This window comes from Tachyglossus aculeatus, chromosome 5 (genome assembly GCF_015852505.1).
Source record: "Tachyglossus aculeatus isolate mTacAcu1 chromosome 5, mTacAcu1.pri, whole genome shotgun sequence".
NCBI classification, from domain to species: Eukaryota; Metazoa; Chordata; class Mammalia; order Monotremata; family Tachyglossidae; genus Tachyglossus; species Tachyglossus aculeatus.
The window spans coordinates 42,292,705-42,310,477 of record NC_052070.1 but is presented as its reverse complement, the minus strand read 5'-3'; the positions used below and the strand labels follow the sequence as shown (position 1 = coordinate 42,310,477).

The 17,773-nt window shown below is 44.9% G+C and overlaps 1 protein-coding gene and 1 non-coding gene across 3 annotated transcripts in view; one reads left to right on the top strand and one right to left on the bottom strand.

Annotated features, from left to right (window-relative positions):
• The window catches only part of AJAP1 (adherens junctions associated protein 1), a 203,852-nt gene that overhangs the window by 171,821 nt on the left and 14,258 nt on the right, over nt 1-17,773 (bottom strand). The gene's annotated exons all lie outside the window — the stretch shown is intronic.
• On the top strand, nt 483-620 carry LOC119929172. Its single transcript, XR_005451309.1, has one exon. It is a non-coding gene; the product is annotated as a small nucleolar RNA SNORA7 (small nucleolar RNA).

The window sequence follows — 17,773 nt, the reverse complement described above, 5'->3', positions numbered from 1 at the left end:
CCCACTGGGGGCTCACAGTCTTAATCCCCACTTTACAGATGAGGTAAATGAGGCACAGAGAAGTTAAGTGACTTGCCCAAAGTCACACAGCTGACAATTGGTGGAGCTGGGATTTGAATCCATGACCTATGACTCCAAAGGCTGTGCTCTTTCCACTGAAGCCATGCTAGTTTATAGACAACCTTGGCACCAACACTGACTGATGATGATGATGGCATTTGTTTTGCACTTACTATGTGCCAAGACTGATGCCTCCTGGAAGAACATGCTTTTCCCTGAAGCCAGCAATGAAAAATGATCTTTTTTTTCTCCTACCAATCTCTAAGCTCTCACTCGGGAAGTCTCTGTTTCCTCTTCATCTGGCTCTGTATCTCGCAAACAGTTTCAAGGATACTGAGAGAAAATACTTCATGCTCCTCTGATTGCCTGATTGTAAACCTTGGCCCGAACAACTCTAAATGTCAATAGCCTAGGATTAGTATCCCCTCTCAAGGCCACACCTGGAGAGTTTCCAGTACTCTACCAATCTCGACTATGGGAGGGAGAGTCAAGCAGAGGCATATCCATTCCATTCCTAGCTTGGTCAGTGGCTAGCGAGTGGAAGGCAATCTGCTAAATGTCAAGACTCACCTGTGCTGGGCAGAAGTGGCTTGGGAGAGAGTCAAGGGCAGAGATTCAAGTTTACTGCATGGAAGGAGGCAATGATAAACAACTTCTGTATTTTTACCAAGAAAACTCTATGGATCCACTACCAGAATGATTGCAGATGGAGAGTGAGGCTTTCTTGGAGAGATGTGTCTGTGGAGTTGCTATGCATTGGAAACGACTCAGTGGCATAAGACAAGACAAGACAAGGATTGGTATCAGCAGGGAGCCCACTCCTGGAACTCACGGATCCCCCTTTGCCAGGCTGGAAATCACAGTGGTACATTGTTTTGCAACGTAACACAAAGATGTCATACAGAAGATTGAAGTACCTACACTTGTCCCCTGATTTGGCTCCAGAGACATTGTGCCCCCATCCCCACAGTCAGCCCCCTGTAAACACATGCATCACTTTTGACCTGTGGGACTTGGTGTTAAGAACTGTGTTGGAGGGAGGCTGGACACTGCTGGATGTGTAGGCTTTTGATGCTGTATCCATACCAAGCTGGGGGGGTGGTCCAGCTGAACAATGGAATGTCCAGTGTGAAATCTAGAAAATGGCCTTCCTGATTGGCAGATAGTGGGAGCCAGAAGAAAAAATAAATCAATGCCATTTATTGAACACCTACTTTGTGCCAAATACTGAATCAATCAATCAATCAATCAACCCCAGAAGCCCAAAGAACAGCCCCTACCCTTAAAGAGCTGAAAATAAAATGGGAGCAAGAAAGCGGACTTGAAAATGAAGAGAGGAGCAGCATGGCTCAGTGGAAGGAGCCCGGGCTTTGGAGTCGGAGGTCATGGGTTCAAATCCCGGCTCTGCCGCTTGTCAGCTGTGTGACTTTGGGCAAGTCACTTAACTTCTCTGTGCAAGTCACTTAACTTCTCTGTGCCTCAGTTACTTCATCTGTAAAATGGGGGTGAAGACTGTGAGCCTCCTGTGGGACAACCTGATCACCTTGTAACCTCCCCTGCGCTTACAGCAGTGCTTTGCACACAGTAAGTGCTTAATAAATGCCATAAAAAAACAGAACAAAAAAGGAATGCAATTGTGCCAGTACTTAATTTGTGCTTAATTCCCTGTCAACATGTGGTTTGCATATAATAAATGCAGAATTTGTTAAGTGCTTACTGTGTGCTAAGCATTGCACTATGTGCTGGGTTAGATAAACTATAAAAAGAGAGTAGGACTCTGCAACTATCACATAGGTCTCTCAGCCTAAGAGAAAGGGCAAACAGTTATGATCCCCATTTCTGTAGATGAGGAATCTGAGGTACAGAGAAGTAAAAGGACTTGCCGAAGGTCGCAGAATAGAAAAATAGCAGAATGGGGAATATGGGGAATACAGCCCAGGCCTCTTGGCTCCCAGGCCCGCGATCTTTCCACCAGGTCACATTCCTTCTCATACATCAAGAATCAGTCAAATATCCCAGGATGAAGGTCCTATTGAGAGCTCACCTCCTCCAGGAGGCCTTCCCAGACTGAGCCCCCTCCTTCCTCTCCCCCTCCTCCCCCTCTCCGTCCCCCCCACCTTACCTCCTTCCCCTCCCCACAGCACCTGCATATATGTATATATGTTTGTATGTATTTATTACTCTATTTATTTTATTTGTACATATTTATTCTATTTATTTTATTTTGTTAATATGTTTTGTTTTGTTCTCTGTCTCCCCCTTCTAGACTGTGAACCCACTGTTGGGTAGGGACCGTCTCTATACGTTGCCAACTTGTACTTCCCAAGCACTTAGTACAGTGCTGTGCACATAGTAAATGCTCAATAAATACAATTGAATGAATGAATGAATAACAATACACAAATAAATATAGTATATACAGAAGTGCTGAGGATCAGGATGAAATATACTAAGTACTGGGAGGGTCTTTTTTATTGAGACAGCTTGGGGTGGTGGGAGTTCTTCAGGGAAGGCTTTCTGAAGGAGGTGGGGAATTTTAGGACTTCGAAGATATGGAGAGCGGCGGTCTGGGGGAGTAAAGCCAGTCAGTAGTACTGGTTGGGGCCCTGCTGAGTCGAGAGACTTTTCCTCTGATGTTGCAAATGCTCACTGCTTTGATCGCTGCTTCCTTGCAGAGCTCATTATATGTCCACCAAATGCCAGGTTTGATCTTAGAAAGCATGACTCTCCCAGGGCTCTCTGTCCTTTCTGCACAGGCGATATTTTTCAAATGTGCCTGCTTTGGCTTGGACCTGACTACCCAGCTTTCCATCTTGGCGGATTATTAGAAGTGTTGCCCTTTCATTCATTCATCATCATCAATCATCATCAATCGTATTTATTGAGCACTTACTATGTGCAGAGCACTGTACTAAGCGCTTGGGAAGTACAAATTGGCAACATATAGAGACAGTCCCTACCCAACAGTGGGCTCACAGTCTAAAAGGGGGAGACAGAGAACAAAACCAAACATACTAACAAAATAAAATAAATAGAATAGATATGTACAAATAAAATAAATAAATAAATAAATAGAGTAATAAATATGTACAAACATATATACATATATACAGGTGCTGTGGGGAGGGAAGGAGGTAAGATGGGGGATGGAGAGGGGGACGAGGGGGAGAGGAAGGAAGGGGCTCAGTCTGGGAAGGCCTCCTGGAGGCCTTCATTCATTCATTCATTCATTCATTCAAACGTATTTATTGAGCACTTACTGAGTGCAGAGCATTGTACTAAGCACTTGGAAAATGCAGTTCATCAATAGAGACAATCCTTGCCCACAACGGGTTTACAGTTTAGAAGGGGGGAGACAGACATCAAAACAAGTAAACGGGCATCAATATAAATAAATATAATTATAGATATATAATAATAATAATAATAATAATAATGGCATTTGTTAAGCGCTTACTATGTGCAAAGCACTTTTCTAAACACTGGGGAGGATACAAGGTGATCAGGTTGTCCCACGTGGGGCTCACAGTCTTAATCCCCATTTTACAGATGAGGTAACCAAGGCCCAGAGAAGTTAAGTGACTTCCTCAAAGTCACACAGCTGACAAGCGGCAGAGCCAGGATTAAAACCCATGACTTCTGACTCCAAAGCCCGGGCTCTTTCCACTGAACCACGCTGCTTCTCTAATATATAAATATATACATATTTACATAAGTGCTGTGAGGTGGGGAGAGGAAAAGAGCAAAGAGAGTGAGTGGAGGTGACACAAAAGAGATGGGGAGCTGAGGAAAAGGGGGGCTTAGTCTGGGAAGGCCTCTTGGAGGAGGTGTGTCTCCAGTAGGGCTTTGAAGTGGGGAAGAGTGATTGTTTGGTGAATTTGAGGTGGGAGGGCATTCCAGGACAGAGATAGGATGTGGGCTACGGTTGACAGTGGGACAGTCAAGATTGAGGTACAGTGAGAAGGTTAGCATCACAGGAGCAGAGTGTGCGGGCTGGGATGTAGAAGGAGAGAAGGGAGGTGAGGGTCCTGAACTCAGTGGTCATCTGCAAAAAATGGTGCTTGCTGACTGGCTGGTTAATCCCCGGGTTTCAGTTGCTCACACTGCTGCCCAATAATGCATGGTAACTTGGGAAGCAAAGAAGGGAGTGGTGATCTCCTTCCTTAGAGTTGAAGTCAGTTAGTCAGTCAGTCAGTCAGTCAATGTTATTTAATGAGTTCTTACAGGGTGCAGAACACTACGTACAGAAAAGGCTCAAAAAAAACATAATAGACATATGAGGTACTAGAACTAGAAGCCACCTGATGCATCCTCCTGCCTCCAATCAGGTAAGACTGCCAGGAGTGCAGATTCCCAACAACATCATCATCAACATCACCCATCAGGAATGTCAGAGATGAAAGGCAAGACCTCTTACCCTCAAGGACCTTACAAATCTAACAAGAAACGTGTTCCAATTTTAAACCTCCAGATGGCCAACAAGATCGTCTTCTATCCATCCTAAATGACCACTGCTGCAGTTGAAGTCCACGTCCTCTATGTCCATCGCCTTATTGTGTTCCAAGCACAGGTCTAGATGGGTGGGAGCCTTATCTGAAAGGACAAGACATGTTCCCTGCACTTGAGAAGCTTCAGGACTACTAGAATGGGAAGCGGCATGGCCTAGTGGATAGAACATGGACTTGGGGGTCAGACGTACCTGCCTGGATTCAAATCCTGGCTCTGCCACTTGTCAGCTGTGTGACCTTGGGCAAGCCACTTAACTTCCCTGTGCCTCACACAGCTGACAAGTGGCAGAGCCAGGATTTGAACCCAGGCAGGTACTTCTGACCCCCAAGTCCATGCTCTATCCACTAGGCCATGCCGCTTCCCATTCTAGTAGTCCTGAAGCTTCTCAAGTGCAGGGAACATGTCCTTGACCTTGGGCAAGACACTTAACTTCTCTGTGCCTCAGTTACCTCATCTGTAAAATGGGAATTAAAACTGTGAGCTGTGTCCAACATGATCAGCTTGTATCTACCCCAGCCCTTAGAACAGTGCTTGACACATAGTAAGCACTTAACAAATAAAATTATTATTATTATTAGAAAATATTAATAGATTCAAATAAGATTGTAAGCTCCTAGAAGGTAGAGATCTTACCTTTTACTGAAGGGCAAGCTCCTTGAGGGAAAGATCTTACCTCTTATTCAAGTTTTTAATATAGTGCTCTACCTAAAGAAGATAATCAGTACAGTAGCTCGTTGCACTGCTGGAGGTTAAAAAGTACACTGACAAATTTGTGGATAATAGTCCACGATGAGTTGTTAGGGAAAATGTTATGATAGGAAAACTAGATATAATCTTGCATACAAATACCCCATAGGTGAATTTTAACATCAGGGGTGACTTCTTTGGGTATGTATGAAGAAAAATGATACTTATGATTTTATGTACATTTGGATTAACCATAATGCATACAGAGTTTATAAATACATACATGAGCTCTTGCAGTGCATGCCCAGGAGGACAAACACCATACACTTTCTTCAAGCATCCTGATAGCCGAGTTGCAGACAGAATCCCGAGTTGAAGGACCACTGGCCTGACCCTGGGTGGACATGACTTAATTTGGAGGTTCCTGATCAGGCGTCAACCCCAGAAAGGCAACCGACAGCTGGATGTGGTGTTGGCGCCATCCATCTCTAGACTGTAAACTTGTTATGGGCAGGGAAAATGTCTGCTAATTCTGTTGCATTGTACTCTACCAAGCACTTAGTATGGTGCTCTGCACATAGTAAGCACTCAATAAATACCACTGATTGACAAGGGCTCTGTTGTCTTGGAGGGAAGCGCAGGTGCCCTCTGCTCGGGGTGCTGATCATTGATTCTCCCACTGTCCACCCTGGACGAGCCTCAGTCCCATCACGAATAGTAATAATAATGATGGCATTTGTTCAGCGCTTACTATGTACAAAGCACTGTTCTAAATGCTGGGGATGATACAAGGTGATCAGATTGTCCCATGTGGGGCTCATAGTCTTCATCCCCATTTTTCAGATGAGGTAACTGAGGCCCAGAGAAGTTAAGTGACTTGCCCAAATTCACACAGCTGACAATTGGTAGAGCCGGGATTTGAACCCATGACCTCTGATTCCCAAGCCCGTGCTCTTTCCATTGAACCATGCTGCTTCTCTAAGCCTTCACGAAGGCTTCTGGATGGAGAACCTGCATGAAGGAGCCGATCACAGCAACAGTAACTTGTGCAGCGCCACTGGCACCCTCATGTACCTGCCAGGCGTGTTCCCGCTGAGGCAAAGAACGCAACGACCAAGTAGGTGGGCAGTGGAGCAGTCCACAGAAGATTGCAGGTATAGGATGCTGACAGGGATCAGGAAGCAGCATGGCTTAGTGGATAGAGCACGGACTTGGGTGTCAGGAGGACCTGGGTTCTAATCCTAGCTCCACCACTTGTCTTCTGCATGACCTTGGGCAAGACATTTCACTTCTCTGGGCCTCAGTTACCTCATCTGTAAAATGGGGTTTAGAGTGTGAACCCTATGTGGGCCAGGTACTGTGTTCAACCTGATTAACTTCTATCTACCCAGCACTTAGAACAGTGTTTGGCACATAGCATGTGCTTAACAATATTATTATTATCATCAGGGAGGACCAAAGTTTGACTTAAGTGATAAGAGCATAGGACCCATGCCTTGACAGGATGAGCATGCCAATGCTACCACTACTTTCATTCATTCGTTCATTCAATCATATTTATTGAGCGCTTACTGTGTGCAGAGCACTCTACTAAGCGCTTGGAAAGTACAATTCGGCAACAGATGCAGCGTGGCTTAGTGGGAAGAGCACGGGCTAGAGAGTCAGAGGTCATGGGTTCTAATCCCACCTCCGCCACTTGTCAGCTGTGTGACTTTGGGCAAGTCACTTAACTTCTCTGTGCCTCAGTTACCTCATCTGCAAAATGGGGATTTAGGCTGGGAGTCCCATGTGGGACAACTTGATTAACTTCTATATACCCCAGTGCTTAGAACAGTGGTTTGCACATAGTAAGCGCTTAACAAGAACCATCATTATTAATCCCTACTTTTAGAGAGAAACAGGTGGCCCCAGTGCCCTGCCCACAGAAGCACTGAATTCCACTCACATTATTCTCCACCAGTGCTCATTCTAGTGTCTGCATCCATGTCACAGGTAGGCCCAGAAACATAAGCCTCCAAGAAGGCAGATCCCCCTGAGCCCTACAGGAGTCTCGCTTCTCACCAAGTTTCATTGCTGCATCCTTTTTGTGCAAGAAATCCAGGCAGACAGAAAAGAGTAGGAACCTCCAAGAACAAGAACGGTCCCCCGGGAGAGGCTCTAATCCACTGTAGCGGAGGTCAGTGACCTCTCTTTAGCACAGAACATGACTTAAAGACTGGCAGTCCCTGGCCCACTGCTTTCCTACGTGTGCGCACAGGGGCTGACTGTGGGAATGTCTTGCTGTGATGAAACCCGTGGCTGTCATGATTATCTTGTATTTACCCCAGTGCTAAGGACAGTGCTTGGTATGTAGTAAGTACTTAACAAATACCCCCGTTTCTATTGTTACGGCCTTCCTCAGTGTGCAAGGAAACACCTGAGTCAGTGTAATTTGTGGAACTAATTCTCAAATTGTAAGCACCTCGAGAGGAGGGGGCACATCTTTGGCTTCTCCTATATGTCCCCCAAATGGTGAGGATGGTGTCAAACCCCAAGCAATAGCCCAATCTGCCCTGCCGATGGTGATTGAAAGAAAATCAGAAGCAATGGAGAAAATGATGAACTAGCCATTACCCTTTAGATTTCCAATCCTAAACCAGGGAACGAGGCCACCCACAAGTTTGAATCAGAGTTCTTTTTTGCTTCCTGCCATTTGGCTGGTATTCCAAATCACCTTAGAAAACCACTTAACCTCTCTATGCCTCAGTTTACCCATCTGTGAAATAAGGTTAATGATATTTTTTGACCTTTCTGGATGGCTGAGACACTTGGGTAATTAAGGTTTCCAATTTTCTTTGAGGGTGTTGGAAGGAAAGGGCAGAGAATTGTTAATTGTTTGATGATTTGCAAGTCCAGCAATATCTCAGAGCTCTCTATCTGATATCTCTAGCCACTTTACTTTAGTGTTGTTGCTTCTTTTTTTGTTTAGTTTTGTTTTTGATGGATGGACAGAAGCCTGCCATTCTGTTTTGTGGGCATTTTTGCTTTCTGGGATTACTTTTGTGAAATCTGAAGAGATTCGCCAGCTGGGGAGGATTCGAGGCTGCAACTGCATTAGCCAGGCATCGTGGGTTGGACAGATGCTTTCTGGTGAATTGGATCAATCTCTGGAGAAGTCAAGTCTCCAACAGGCTCTTTTTCTTACTAGGTTAATTAGGTTGAATTGACACCTAATGCTGTGCTCTGCCCTCAGGGGGTGCTCAATAATTTTCTCCTCTACCTACACTTTGGAGAGAGGTTTTACTGGGGTAGATGGCCACTCTGCAGTTCTGGAGGTTGCAAGCAGCCATTTCACTATTTTTTTATGGTATCTGTTAAGTGTTTCTACCAGGCACTTACTAAGCGCTGGGGTAGAAACAAGCTAATCCAGTTGGACACAGTCCCTTTCCCACATGGGTCTCGCAGTCTTAGTCCCCATTTTATGATGAGGAAACTGAGGTGCAGAGAGGTAAAGTGACTTTCCCAAGGTCACGTAGCTAATGAATGGCAGAGCTGGGATTAGAGCCCAGGTCCTTCTGACTCCCAGATTCGTGCTCTATCCATTAGACCATGCTATAGAGAAGCAGCGTGGCTTAGTGGAAAGAGCCTGGGCTTGGGAGTCAGAGGTCATGGGTTCTAATTCTGGCTCTGCCACCGATCAGCTGTATGACTTTGGGCAAGTCACTTGACTTCTCCGCGCCTCAGTTACCTCATCTGTAAAATGGGGATAATAATAATAATGATAATAATAATGGCATTTGTTAAGCGCTTACTATGTGTCAAGACTGTGAGCCCCACATGGGACAACCTGATTAGCTTGTATCTCCCCCAGAGCTTAGAACAGTGCTTGGCACACAGTAAGCGCTTAACAAATGCCAATATTATTATTATTATTATTATTATTATTATTATTATTATTATTATTATCCTTGGAGGGAAGAAGTCTGTTGATGGTATTCTGGGGACCTTGGCTCCCATCAAAGGCTGACTGGATCTCTTCCATAAAGAATAAGGTCTGGTCAAGCTCCAAAGGAGCCCAGACTTGCAACCTCAGGTCTTTGAGCATTGGGGAATGAGGAGGTTTCCAATGTGCACACTCTATCCATTCATTCATTCAATCATATTTAGTGAGTGCTTACTGTGTGCAGAGCACCATACTAAGTGCCTGAGAAGTACAAGTTGGCAACATATAGAGACGGTCCCTACCCAAAAACAGACTATGAGACCCAGGAATACCTAGGATATTAAGCCTCATAACAATAATATTTTTGGTAATTGTTAAGCATTTTCCATAAGCCAAACACTGCACCAAGCACTGGGGTAGGTAAAAGATAATCATGTCCCACACGGGACTCGTAATCTAAGTAGGAGGGAGAGCAAGTTCTGAATCCCCATTTTACAGATGAGGGAACTGGGACACAGAGAAGTTAAGTGACTTGCCCAAGGTCACACAGTAAGCAAGTGGCAGAGCCGGGATAATAATACTAATAATGATGGTATTTGTTAAGTGCTTACTATGTGCCAAGCACTGTTCTAAGCAGTGGGGTAGATACAAGGTAATCAGGTTGTCCCACGTGGGGCTCACAGTTTAAATCCTCATTTTACAGTTGAGGTAACTGAGGCACAGAGAAGTTAAGTGGCTTGCCCAAGGTCTGTGAACTCAGAGCATCTGACACTCATGCCTGGGCTCTTTCCAGTAGGCCATGTTGCTCCTAGCCTTTTCCATGCTCATCATCACTAAACTTGGAAAATATATGCACAGGGAAGGGGATGGAGGTGGAAGAGAAAAGGGGCAGCATAGAGGCCCCTGATTTCTAAACAGAAAAATGACCACTTAGGATATCATGATTAGATCACAGACCTGGAGGTCCAGGACCTTTGATTCTCCTGTCCCTCCCCCAAAACCACTACTATCATTAGGAGTTTGTGGTCCCTCACGTGGCCATGGGACATGGCTCTCCAGCTTCTGGCTCGTTGGGGTGGATACAAGCAAATCAGGTTGGACAGTCCGTGTCCCACATGGTGCTCACGGCCTTAATCCCCATTTTACAGATGAGTGAACTGATGCCCAGAAAAGTGAAGTGATTTGCTCTAGGTCCCACAGCAGACAAGAGAAGGATTAGAATCCAGGTCCTTCTGAATTCTAGACCTGTACTCTATCAATCAATCAATCAATCATATTTATTGAGAGCTTACTGTGCACAGAGCACTGTACTAAGCGCTTGGGAAGTACATGTTTGCAACATATAGAGACAGTCCCTACCCAACAGTGGGCTCACAGTCTAGAAGGGGGAGACAGAGAGCAAAACAAAACATATTAACAAAATAAAATAAATAGAATAGATATGTATAAGTAAAATAAATAGAGTAATAAATATGTACAAACATATATACATATATACAGGTCTGTGGGGAAGGGAAGGAGGTAAGACGGGGGGAATGGAGAAGGGGATGAGGGGGAGAGGAAGGAGGGCGCTCAGTCTGGGAAGGCCTCCTGGAGGAGGTGAGCTCTCAGTAGGGCTTTGAAGGGAGGAAGAGAGCTAGCTTGGTGGATGTTGGAAGGGAGGGCATTCCAGGCCAGAGGGATGACGTGGGCCGGGGGTCGACAGCGGGAGAGGCGAGAACGAGGCCCAGTGAGGAGATTAGCGGCAGAGGAGTGGAGTGTGCGGGCTGGGCTGTAGAGGGAGAGAAGGGAGGTGAGGTAGGAGGGGGCGAGATAATGGAGAGCCTTGAAGCCAAGAGTGAGGAGTTTCTGCCTGATACGCAGATTGATTGGTAGCCACTGGAGATTTTTGAGGAGATTTTCTATCTGTTAGGCCAGGCTGCTTCCCTTGAAGGAGACACATGCTGGCTGCCTTTTTGGAGATCCACACTTCTGGTTAGAATTGGACCATCCAACACCCTTCACTGTGGGCCTTACGTCATCAGTGTTTAATGAGCTCTTACTGTGTGTACTAGGCCCTTGGAGAGACAGACGATCCCTGCCCATGAGGAGCTTACAATTTAGTGGACGAATGATGGAACCAGCCGTGAAGAACAAAGGTTGAGAATCTGCACGGAGGAACTGATCCTAGTGCTGGTGACTCCAGCAGTGTCACTCGCACTCTGGTCCCTGCCACTCATCTCCCTGTTGGGGCAGGGAGTTCCATGAGCCAATAGACTGGTAGGGGTGCGGCTCACGGTGGAGGGCACACAAAGGTATACATATCCTGAATAATGAAGGTGAATAATGACCACACCAAAAACAAATGAACATGTAGAGCAGTACAAAGGAGGGCTGAGATGTCTATCCCCAGGAAGGGAAGGGACTAGATAGAAATTGGACAGAGGCCAAGCACTATTTGAGTGAAACTCTCAAAAACACAAAGGTGGAGGCACCCTGGGCTCGATTAGCTAATGGATCCACTCCATCTTCATTTCCTGCGAGGTGAAATCCACTCTTATTAAGCATAAATATGCTTACTCTTCTTTTGCATAATTGGCTCCCTGAACAATGTTAAGCTCTAGAAGGCAACCCGGTGCTCAGCAGGAGATATGTCTTTTCATTTTTTAGACAGTTACTTACATTGCCGACTTCTTTCTTTAAGGCCCAGAGAAAGCACAGTGGAAAAACTGCTCAACTGCTCCTTACGGTGTTGTTCTTTTTTTTTTTTTTAATGTGCTTCTCGCTAAGTGGTGAAATTCTACTCCATGAGCAGGGAATGAAGAATGGCCTTCTTTTTTTCCATATGTTCTTCTGCCTCTTTCTTGGAAAGCCTCGGCAATGAGAAGGCTACCAAAGAGGCTCGGTTTTTGACTTTCCCTTTAGAAACTGACAATGGCATCACTCTAAAGACTCATGAAAAATGGAAAATGCCATTTACCTGTCCAGGAAATATCGAGACGATCAGATCTCAATTTCCTCGCTGTTCACCAAAATGGCTTTTTGCAAACTACTTGGGAAATTGAACTTGCAGCTTGGCATTTATATTTCACTATGAACCCAGGGGTGTTTGGAGGACAATTATGATAGCCATAAGCAAAGGCTAGAAGAGTTTCCAAAAGTCTCCAAATCAAAGCAAATGAGAAGTGAACTGAGAATGGAGGTGAGCATATCAGCTGCCCTAGCTCTGAGCCAGAGCATCAATGATCAAATTAATCTATTTCATCTCTAATAGCCCTGATTATTGCCTGGGACAGTTGTTTACCTAGTCACTGATTGAGAAAAGGGTGATTTCATTTCCTAGAGAAAGTTTCGTGATTCCTCCCACAAGGGAACATTTTGCTTTCCAAGCTGTAATATCACAAATAGAGAAAAAGGCCAGGAGGTATTCTTGAAACATGCTGAGGATGGATGCTTCCATCAGGAAAGTCAGAGTAGATGTTGGTGCCAGTGGCTTGTGCAGCCCAGTCATTCAAACAGCTGATGGCATTTATTGAGTGTTTATCATAAGCAGAGCACGGTACTCAGCAATGGGAGAGTGGGAAGACAAGATTGCTGACCTCTAGTTGCTTAATAATTTTGACTATTAATTGTGATATTTGTTGAGTGCTTACTATGAGGCAGCCACCATATGAAGCACTGGGGTAGATTCATTCATTCATTCAATCGTATTTATTGAACACTTCCTGTGTGCACAGCACTGTACTAAATGTTCGGAAAGTACAGTTTGGCAACAGATAGGGACAATCCCTACTCCACAATGGGCTCACAGTCTAGAAAGGGGATGCAAGCTAATCACCCTGGACACAGTCCCTGAACCAGATAATAATAATAATAATGATGGCATTTGTTAAGCGCTTACTATGTGCACAGCACTGTTCTAAGCACTGGGGAGGTTACAAGGTGATCAGGGTGTCCCACAGGGGGCTCACAGTCTTCATCCCCACTTTACAGATGAGGGAACTGAGGCACAGAGAAGCTAAGTGACTCGCCCAAAGTCACACAGCTGACAATTGGCAGAGTCGGGATTCGAATCATGACCTCTGACTCCAAAGCCCGGGCTCTTTCCACTGAGCCACGCTGCAGATGACATCAGAATCTTGATCCCCACTTTACAGATGACAGAACCGAAGCACGGAGAAGTGAAACGACTTGCCCAAGGTCAGCACAGCAGACAAGTGGTAGAGCCGGGATTAGAACCTAAATCCTTCTGACTCCCAAGCCTATGCTGTATCCACTAGGCCACACAACTTCTCATGCTTGCCCTTGTACTCTCTCATCCCCAAAAGCCGAGCCCCAGAGGACAAAGAGCAAATGGGTGGGCAAAGGTGCAGCTCACTGCGAAGTGTAGTCAAAAGGTATTTTCTGAACATGACCCAGTAGCTGATAAATGACCTCAATCAAGGCTGACGCTGTGCCAGGGTTAGCAAAAGAACAGACTGGGGAGAATGGAATACAAGGCTTCTGTATACTGCAGATGGATCCTATAGGATCCCTGGGCTAAATCCCACCGGGAGGAAAGCAGGTCTAACTCCCTGGGGCCACTACAAATGACCAACTCAAACCGAGTTTAGCTACTCTCCTGGCAGGACCAGTGATTGTGCTCAGCACTGAGCAAGGTAGAGAATATACAGAACAGACATGACCTCTGTCTTCTCAGGGGCTCATAATGTAAGAGGAAGAAAGAACAGATCTCCATTATACACACGAGGAATCTGAGGCTCAGAGAGTGCTTTGGAATAGAATAAGCAACTTATTAATACCATTCTTTTTCAAGGAGGCCAGAGGGGCTTCTTATATATTTATTCTTTCTTTGTACACAAGATCCCTGAAACAAAGGGGAGGCTGCCTGACAGGAAATTCTTCTTACAATTCTCCTTCCCTCCTGTGGAGAGGAAAATACAATTTAGCTCATTAGAGGAAGAAAACATGGCTGATAATTCTGTTGTATTGTACTCTTCCAAGCACGAGTGCATGGCCCATTGTAAGTGCTCAATAAATACCATTGATTGGTGGATAAGGGGATGTGTCCAGAGTGGCAGTAATGGAGCTAGATTAATTCCTCTCCTGATCCATGCTTTGTCTTGTCATACCTCCACCCCAAAGTGGGAGAGCTGGTTTTCATGGAGAACGACCTACAGTCAACCAATTATAGTATTTATTGAACATCTCATGTATGCAGAGCACTGTACTGAGTGTTTCGGGTTGAACCCCAAAAGTAAAAAAGACATATCCTGCCCGTAAGGAGCTAACAATCTATTGGGGAAGACAGACAGATGCAAATGATTTACAAACAGTGAAAGAACAGACTCAGAAATAACCCAAATAGAGAAAGATGAAATACATGAATAATAATAATGGTATTTGTTAAGCATTTACTATGTACCAAGCACTGTTCTAAGTGTGGGGGGAGATACAAGGTTGGAAAGGCATATATATATATATATATATATATATATATATATATATATATATATAATTATTGAAGATGGACATAAATTCAGAAATGCAAAGAGTGACTGTTGGGTTGTTGTGTGTGCAGAGAGTTAATCCAGGAAGGCTTCCTGCAGGATGGGAGGTCTCAGAAGGCTTTAAAGATGAGGAAAGCTGCATTCTGGAAGATATGTAGGGGATGAAGGGAGCTCCAACAGGAGGAAACAGAGAGAAGGAGTGATGATTGGCAGGAGAATCAAGACTGCCCTACCAAGAATCAAGGTGACCTAGGGATGAGGGAGGAATGTTAACTGGAGAGTTTCATGTGAAGAGAGCAGTACATAAGGATAGAACTGGTAGAGTCTTGAAGCCAATTGTCAGGAGTTTTGTACATGGAAAGAGAAGCAGGGAATGTACTCTCCCTAGCACTTAGCTCAGTGCTGCACACACAGTAAGTGCTCAATAAATAGGATTGATTGATTGGAGGTTTTAGAGGAATGTCGAGACACGCTGAGTGATATTTAAGAATAATGTTAAAGGATATAGATTAGTGAGGCAAAAAGGCTATTCCCCTAAGTCCATAAAGTCCATAAAGAGGCTTCAAGTTTCCTCATCTGTAAAATGTGGAAAATGAGGCTTGCTGACCTCTTGGGAGACATGAGAAGAACCCCCATTATCATTGGAAAATAAGGAAATTTGCAGAAATAAAATGATTATTTTGAAATAACCAAAACTACATGACACCGGTGAGTCATCCTGCTAATAGCGATTTTTCCACTGGGGCACAAAGTTAGTGGGCCAAATTAAAGCCCTCTGAGCTGAGCTAGAAATCTAGGCTATGTTTGGGCTAAGGTATAATCAATGTAAGAAGGCCTCCCAAAAGAGAAAACCAGAGTAAAAACAACCCCAGACACAGCTTGGTCTAGAAGATAGAGCATGGGCCTGGGAGTCAGAAGACCTGGGTTCTAATCATGCCTCCATCATTTCTTTATTGTGTAACCCCAGACAAGTCTCCTCACTTCTCTCTCTCCCTCGGTTACCTCATCTTTAATATGGGGACTAAGACTGTGAGCCCTAAGTGGGACATGGGCTGTGTCCAAACTGATTAACTTGCATCTACCTCAGTGCTTAGTACAGTGCCTGACACAGAGTAAGTGCCCTAAAAAAAAGGCCTGGGGGAGTTTTCAAATGACTCTACTTAAAGAGCTGAGACTTCCCCATGTCACGCATCACACTTTGCCTGAAGTTTAATTCCAACCATCAGATGGCAGAAGCAGCCAAGTGGTTTTATCCTAACTTCTATAACTTGTCCCAACGCATTCATTTATTCAATTGCATTTATTGAGCTCTTACTTGTGTGCAGAGCACTGTACTAAGCGCTTGGCAAGTACTAGCTCCAGCCACAGTCTCCAAGGAAACTCCTTCTTTGTCCAGTAGAGGTGCTGTCACATGTTTTGTCAGCTGTGTGACGTCGGACAAGTCACTTAACGACTCTGTGCCTCAGTTACTTCATCTGTAAAATGGGGATTAAGACTGGGAGCCCCCTGTGGGACAACCTGATCACCTTGTAACCTTCCCAGAGCTTAGAACAGTGCTTTGCACGTAGTAAGTGCTTAATAAATGCCATTATTATTATTTTTTTTTCCACATCAGTGGGAAGTTCTCTAATCCCAGTTCTTGGTTTGCAAGTGACTTCAGACTTACTCTACCCCCCTCTTTTCCCACCCCAGCACCCTGCATATCATGTAGCCTGGAGTCCTGCTCTCCCCACCCCCTCCACCCCGCCATTTAGTGGACTAAGGGAGAAGCACTCAGAGCTCTCCTCTATAATAATAATGATGATGTTTTTTGTAAAGCACTTACAATATGCCAGACACTGTTCTAAGTGCTCATGTGGGACAGGGACTGTGTCCGATCTGATGATTTGCGTCCCCAACCCTTGACCTGGTATTTAGCTTCCTCCTCTTTCTGTATGACTCGCAGATCTCACTCTGTAGCCCTGACCTCTCATCTGACTTGCAATCCCGCATATCCTCTTTCCTCCAGGACATCTCCACTTGTATATCCTGTAGACACCTCAAACTCAACATGTCTATTTCCTCCTCTACTGCCCTATACCCACTCCTCCCCCTAATTTTCCCATAGCAGTAGACAACACCACCATCCTCTCCTGCCAGAAGCTGGCAACCTCAGCATCATCTTCAAGTCTGAGGTATCATTCATTTCTCACATCCAGTCCACCACCAAATCCTGCCACTTCTTCTAGTACAATGTCTTCCTCTCCACCCAAACTGCTACCACCCTGATACAAACCCCAGTCTTGCCATGGCTAGACTACTGTATTAGCCTCCTTACTGGCCTTCCAGCCTCCAGCCTCTCCCCTCTCCAATCGATACTCCACTGTGCTGTCTAATTCATCTTCCTGAAGCATTGCTTGACCCACCTCTCTCCTCTCCTCAAAACCCTTAGCTGGCTCTCTCTGCCTTATCACATCAAACAAGAACTCTTCACAAATGTTTTACAGTTTCTTCCTTGGCCCCACCTTTACCTATTTTCTCTCCACCTTCTCTTCCCCAAAACACTGTCTTCACTCTTCCCAAGGCAACCTTCTAATTATTCCTAATTAGAATTCTTAATTCCTAATTCTAATTAGAGAAGCAGTGTGGCTCAGTGGAAAGAGCACGGGGTTTGGAGTCAGTGGTCATGGGTTCAAATCCCATCTCCTCCAATTTTCAGCTGTGTGACTTTGGGCAAGTCACTTAACTTCTCTGCGCCTCAGTTGCCTCATCTGTAAAATGGGGATTGACAACCTGATCACCTTGTAACATCCCCAGTGCTTAGAACAGTGCTTTGCACATAGTAAGCACTTAATAAATGCCATTATTATTATTATTATTCCTCTTTCTTGACAATCCTGTCTCTACTCCTGGCTTGGAACCCCCTCCTTCCCCTGAAGAAAGATCACACCTTTCCCTACAGTCAAATCCCATCCTTAAACTCCACCTCCTCCAACAAACTTTTCCGTATTCATTTCCCAACATCTTGAGTCATGTCATCCCTTCAGCCAGCTCCAGCACTTATAAATGTATTTACCTCCTCCCTAACGTTCATGTCTACATGTCTCTTTAATTTACTTATTTTGAC